Consider the following 7,501-nt stretch of genomic DNA (forward strand, 5'->3'; position numbering starts at 1 on the left):
CAACTGCCGCCTCCTCACAGGCGCTGCGGCCGCGCCCTGCGCGCCAAGCGGCCTGAGAGCGCTGCCCGGGCCCGCCGCCTGCGCCCGCCGGGGGCCGCCCACCGCCCGGCCGGGGTGCTGTCGGTGCCCACGGCCTGCAGACGCGGCTCGCACGGTCGGCGGGCCGGGCCCGGCTCCTCCGCGGGTGAGGGGAGCGGCAGCGTTTCCATGTTACCGCGAGGAACACGGACTGTCAAACACTTCACCCGTTCCCTTCCCGACCTGAGCCCCGTGGCTGCGGGCAGCAGGTGGAGGAGGCAATTCTGCCCCTCGGCTCTGGTGACACCCACCCGGAGTCCTGGGTCCAGCTCTGGGTCCGCAGCACGGGACAGGCACGGACCTGTTGGAGAGGGGCCAGAGGAGCCACCAAGATGATCCGAGGCTGGAACAGCTCTGGGAGCACAGGATGAGAGAGTTGGGATGTATACTGGAGAAGAGAAGCTCCGGGGAAACCTTATTGTGGCCTTTCAGTGCTTAAGAGGGGCCTGTAAGAGAGAGTGGGACAGATTTTTTAGCAGGGCCTGTTGCAAATCGGTCAAGGGGTGATTCAGGCTGGACATGAGGAAGAAATTTTGGCACTGAGGGTGGTAAAATCCTGGCCCAGGTTGGCCAGAGAGGTGGTGGATGCCCCATCCCTGGAGACATCCCAGGCCAGGCTGGATGGGGCTCTGAGCAACCTGAGCTGGTGAAGATGTCCCTGCTCATGGCAGGGTGGCACTGGGGGAGCTTTAGAGGTCCCTTCAACCCAAACTATTCTATGGTTCTAATCTATGATTTTGTTCCACTTCCAGCCTTCTACACTTTCATCCCCCTGCCCCACCTTTCCAAACAGCACCGGTATTTCAATTCACCCCTATCCATCTCTTCCTCTTCCCAGGCTCCTACTCCCCAGCCCGCTCCTTTCACGGCACTCTCAGACATCAGGCCACCATTAGCCACCAAATACCATTATGTTTCTGCTGAGAAGGTGCAAGAAACAAACCCAGTTTGCTGAGATCGTCACCTTTATGAATTTGTGCGCTTTCTCACCAAAACAGAAGTACCAACTCCCTTGTGCTGGGCTGACCCCTTTGCTCTTCCAAGATATGGGAGAACAAGTATTTCTCAGGATGACGAAATTTCACTTTCAGAAATCAGTTTACCAAAATAATGAATCAAAAATCCAGCACGTGGCCAGTGGGAGAAGTTTGTGTAATTCTGACAAACTTGCAAGCCATCGACAATTCCTTCAGGAAGCACAGGACAACAGCAGCAGAAGGCAATGGGAGAGCTTAAATCCCACTGGAAATAGCACAGGTACCTAAAACCCCACAGAAATCACCGCTAGCAGACAAGTCAACACTTGTTTTATTTCCACCTAAGCCAAATCCCATCCTCAACACACAGCAATGCATTTATAACTAGCTCTGTTCACCAAAATGTATGGATACTTTCCACTTACATCAGGCCAAGATTTAATTCCTGGGAACTGGTGACACCCAAACGCTGAACACAAGAATATATTGCATCTGTGCTTCCAAAATAAACAGCAGCACAATACCTTCCAGCTGAAGTGATTTGGCCTGCGCACCCCTGGACTCCTGCCTTCAGTACCAGGGCCAAAAGCTGTGTTAGCCGGTAAAGATTCCTTGGCTCTTGGTGTAGATCAAAAAAAATCAAAACAAAAAAAGTAAAGTCTGCTATGCTGCTGAGGGAACGGCTCAACAGCTGCATGTGGCATTTCCAAGCAGATGTGTGACGGGCACAATGCTATTTGGACCACAGCTGGCATTTCTGTGTGAGTATCAGGAATGTGGGGTAAAACCACGGGGCACAGGCAGGAGAGACACAGGACAGCACAGCAACAGGAACCTGCACCACACCAGGCTCACGAGAAAACCACCTGCACACGCGCTCCGAAAGATTCTTTGAGTCATATCCATTTACACCAGGTATTTCGGGGCAGTACATTTACACTGAAGCAGTACATACACCAGCCGATTGTATTCTTCTGTAAGAATCAGGTCACAAAACACACAGGTTTTGGTTTTAAACGTTAAGAGCTAGTACTCCTAGGACAACTGAATAATCTTCAAGTTAAGGTACTGACAACAGGTTATTTGAGTAGTTTTAAGACTTAATTTCATGGATTTGGGGATGGGAGTACATATGAAATACCAGAATGCTCAAAGATTGTGCCCGAGGCCCATTTGCCGAACCTGACCTTCAGGTTTGCCACATTTGTTGGGCAATTTTTTTCTTTTTGCACAAATAAGCCGCAATACCCGTACACAGCCACATGAAACCTAACTATGCCTCAATTCCTACTGTCTTGTTGTCCACATGCCAAATCTATACGTTCTTACGTTGATTTTTCGACCTTGCATCACAACTCTTACCAGCTTTTCCTTGGTACCATTAAAACTGAGCTGTACTGAAATTAGAGATACAGACAATGAAATTGCACCATCTGACTATATTTTACATTCAGCTTTTCTGCTTTGAGCATTACTGCTTAGTAATGTTGAAATAGTAAAGTTCACTTAAAACCAAACATAAAAGCTTTCAGGGGCAGGTTTAATGGTTTGGATAAAATTCAGCAAGTTTCCCATAGGAACAGGCTGAAGGAAAAAATGAAAATGTGCAAGACACCCAAAAAGGCACAAATACACTTGATAAATCTGTGATTTTGGGGCAAAGATATTAAAATAGTCTATTTTAAAATTTACTTGTATCCTGACGAGTAATCTGTGGACTTACATTTAAATAGCTGGCTTTGAAAATACATGGAAGCAGTTGTGTGACCACTGCAAAAATCTATTCTGGAACATACTGAACTATGAATAACATCACAGAACATGTGTAAAACGTGCAGTTCATTTCAAAGTTGAATTGCAGCTGACAGACTCAAAACTGATCAACAGACTATGAGAAACTTCATTTCATGATTTAAGGTCCTGATTTCATTCACATCAACACAACTGATTTCAGCAGAGGTACTTTTTACACAACTGTAAGAACTGGGCCCCAAATGTATGATCTGAAATTATAACGAGGAGAAGCCTTCAAAGTAGGAAACTGTGTGCTACACATAAAAAAGAAGCCCTTTAGAATCTAATTTTAGACTTGCAAAGTTTATTTTCCAGTTCTACCACCCTTGTTTCTACAGCAGTCTGAGAACACGGCACTGTGTAGGTGCCACCATATACATTAAAGACCAGATTCACGGACCTTGGTGTACATTAAAGCGCAACTGCCTGTCGTGGAGGTGACGCTTACACCAGTAAATCATGTTGCTTCGCACACAACTTACAGCACCACCGTCCCCAGCACCGTTTGCTTTGCCAGGGCACATGGTAGAACAGACCTGATGAAAAACCAGAGCTCAGGGGAGAAGTTTGACTAGAGCAGTGTGATTCAGAGCTCCATACACCAGGATTTCTACTCCACATTTCCTGCTCGTGCTACTAAAGCCAGAGCATCCTTGGGAGAATTTTTTTAATTTATTTTTCTCCTTCTAACAATATTGGCTTATAATTGGCAATGAGGTTTTACAAGCTGGGCAGACAGAGGATAAGATGTTTAAGCTTCCCAAAAAATCTCTAAAGCAAATGAGCATACTTTGGACTGCACTGATTCCTAAGAAAATCTGTTTTTAACTTAAACCCAAGGACTAACCACTTCATCTTCACTTCTAGAAGAGATTCAGAAAGCAAAACCAAACCTTAACTATGATTTTATGACCTTCAAAGGCCTTTCTGAATATGGCCAACAGTTCAATATTTTGTCCAAGTACGTTTTCACATGAATTTTAACAGTGAACTGTTCATATACATTCTGTAGATGGCCAAACCTCGCCACATACAACATGACATTACGGTCAACAGTAGAAAATAAGACTAGATGCCACATTGCAGGGCATATTCCGGCTAGAAAACACAAAGCATTTTAATCCATACATATAAATCATAGACTGCTCAGAGTATCATAGGTTCAATTAAAGAAAACAGGTTTCAAACTTCAAGAACATTCATCTTTGTGTCCATGAGACGCCTGCAAACACGCCTTTCAAGCTTATCTTTCCAAATCAGCCAATGCTGAAATGCATGGAGTATTGTGTACCCAGAGGGACTCAGATATATATATATAGATATAGATCTGTGTATTTTAGCTCATGTTTTCACAGTTTAAACACGAAGCAATCAGTGACAAGCTCACTCCTAGAATACACTAGAGTGTCGTTAAAGCTGCTCCTTTTGGAGAAAGCAACGTGACTTGATATTGTTAAATCTGGTTTTGTTTGGTGCAGGTTTTTTTTTTGTTGTGGTTTTGTTTGTTGTTGTTGTTGCTTTAGTTCAAAGCCAAAAGTCACATTTTAGTTCTATGAGCATTAAACCAGCAAGCCGTTTTTGAAAGTCTTAGCTAAATGCAATTACTAATCTGAAGATTCATAAATACCAGAGTGAAAGAACAGATAATAAACCATGTTTTTCATCTTCTAATGAGATACAGAGAAAATATAAACATATCCTTCCTGTAAGGTACACAGCATAAAACAGCTTTGATTAGAATTCTGGTAGAGAACTGTATTCTATTTCAGGCTTGCCTAAATATATCAGGTGAATTTGTCCAGCTCCCCTCACTTTGAGCTTAGAGAAAGCTCCAGCTCACTGCTTTGTAATACTTTCTAGTACAAGGAGGTTCACAGGGTCAACTTTATCCCCGGTCTTGTGGAACATTCCTCAATACTCCAATTCCAGCAGCTTTACATGTGCCAAAATAGAGACTGCCAAACTCCACTTCAACGTGCAGAAACTGAATTACAGGCTAAGTAATTCCAGTAGTGTCCCTACCTTACGTTACAGCTATACCTACACCACTTCATAAATTGCACTAGGGAAAAGAAAAAGAAGAAGTGTTCCAAAACTTGCAATTTAAATAGGTGATTTTTTTAAAAAACAAATTATGTTCTTCACATCTGACAGAGAAGCAGCAAAACTGTTTCATTAGTTTAGCAGTAAATGCATATTAGCAGTAAGGGTTTTATCAAATCTTATTTCTTGCATTTCTTCAACTTCGCTCTATATATAAAGGAGAACGAATTAAGGTAAAGGAAATTTATTTTCCTTTTATATTGCCTTTAAATTGAAAAAAGATTTGCAAATTTTGTCAGCATTTTACCCTCACGGTACCTGCAGGATTTCAAACCAGCTTTCAGAAAATAAAGCAGCACCATGAATTAAAATCTGAGGTTAAGAAATATCTTTCCAACAACTAAGATTACAGCAACACAAAGTATTTCCCTCAGTAAAACCATATTCATATATTGAACTAGAAATGAATTATGAAATCATAACCAAAACCTTAAAAGGATTTTAAGCCCCTCATGGATTTTAAGTCAGCACTCATGGGGGGGGTGCAGTAAGGAAATCTCAGATTTTATGATTTATGTCCAGTCTGGTACAAACCTAAAGATACAAAAAAAAAAGGTACTTAACACATGCTTTCAACATAAACCTGTTAATAATTAAAACACACATAAAGAAATCAAAGATTATTGCAGTACAGGGGAACATTAAAATGATACCTGAGGTCAGTGTGTGTTTCTGCTAAGAACCAGGTGGAAATGCAAGAGATTGGTCCTTGTGCATGAAAACAAAGTACAACTGTTAACTAGGAACATACATAATTGAGAAACACAGCAAACCCGGGTATGAAGGATATACAGCCTTAACAACAAGTGAATCCCAGCCCACAATTTAAGTATTGAATTGTACTTTCTGTAATGAAAATAGTTATGAAGGAATGTCTGTTTCTGCAGCTTCAGTAAACAAAGATTTTGACAGACCTGGATGCTTGTAATGAGAGAGTTTCTTCCTTTTCTTTAGAAGTCATACAGACAGAAAAAGCTGCAGAAACACCTTCCAGGTAAGATTCAATGCATAAAATCACATACTTTGCCAAATTTCCGTTTATACTTCTTGGTGGACAGGTTGGATACTGTTTCTTAAGAGGCCATAAAGCAAAGAGATGCTGGAAGGAATGCTCTAAGAAAGTAAATCATCACCTTGGATGCTGGCCATAAATCTTCAAAATGCAGCATGTACTAGCAATATATGCTGGTCCTCTGACCTCAGGAACCGGCCATTTCAAAATATATTAGCAATACATATGGACAGCTGTTACACTTCTAGGATAAAGTCTTGTTATATGCATACTCCAAGTTTACAGTAATTTGCTTACTTCTGAAAACGTCCCTTTTAAGTGATCTGATAGATGTTTCATGGACTTTTGTATCCTTATACCGCAGAGTACATAAATCCAAGTGGGAGGAAGATTAATCTAAGAAAAGTATGCTATAAAAAGTATTATATTTTCTTTAAAGTCCATCTGAAATTAGCCATATTTTTAAATAACTAGTCACAAATACAAAAAAAAAATTCTCCTACAACACGACAGCACATACCTGTAAAAGAAAAAAGCCCTATAAGTCATACTAAGATAGCAGGAGTTCAGAAAACAATGTTGGACCTCAGCCTTTTCTGAATATTTGCAAACATACAGCACAGATTTATTCTCTAGAGAACACAAGGTTTGCACTTAAATCAAGCAGCAAGGCATCAGTGTTTCCAGCATGGACTCTACAACACTGATGCGGTACAGGAGCTGTAACAGCAGCTCCAAGAGGTTGATTCCATCTTTACGCGTTAAGATGTAGCCATGTAGCCTCCTCATGCTTCCAGGTGCAAGTAAAACGCAAGTAGAAATGGTTCAACAAAGCTATATTGCAAAATCAAATGGTCTTTTTAATAACTAAGGGGATTACTTTCCCCACAGTCAGTACCCAAGTTGAAAGACTTAAACTAAGCAATAAATCGTATCAACTGGTCTTTCCCATCACACTTGATAACCCAACATTAAAGGAAAAAAAAAACCCATTTGTGGAATGAAAAAATTTCCGCTCCATTGAAAGGACCAAAGAAACAAGAAAAAAGCATTTTTCATGAAACGGCACCCCAACAATTATTCTGTTTATTACAAAGAACTCGTTACTGAAACAGAGAATGGCAGATTTTTATCATCACACCTGATAAATTTAAACTTCTACAGGGTTGGGTCTAGTAAGTCAATTTCCACCTAGGAAATGGAATTATTCAGCATTTCATGTGGCAGACTTGTGATTCTTATTCAATTCCTACCCACCCCTGCTCCAGAAATTATACATTTAAAGAATAGGCAGACATTCAGCAAGCAGCTGTGTTTATCTCAAACTACATGAATTATATAAACACAGTGGTCACTACAGGCAAACAGAATGCCCAGCTAAGGGGTCTAAAGTAAGCAAAGGTCTACAAATTTGCACACAATTTACTCCTTTAACTTTTCTTTACTTGTTTTGTCACCTTAGGTATTCTAATTGGGCTGATTAATGTGCATCTATTTTCTTAAGAACCAAAAAGAAAATGGCCAGAGGTTATGTGTT

The sequence above is a fragment of the Patagioenas fasciata genome, chromosome 8, assembly GCF_037038585.1.
Source record: "Patagioenas fasciata isolate bPatFas1 chromosome 8, bPatFas1.hap1, whole genome shotgun sequence".
Lineage (NCBI taxonomy): Eukaryota > Metazoa > Chordata > Aves > Columbiformes > Columbidae > Patagioenas > Patagioenas fasciata.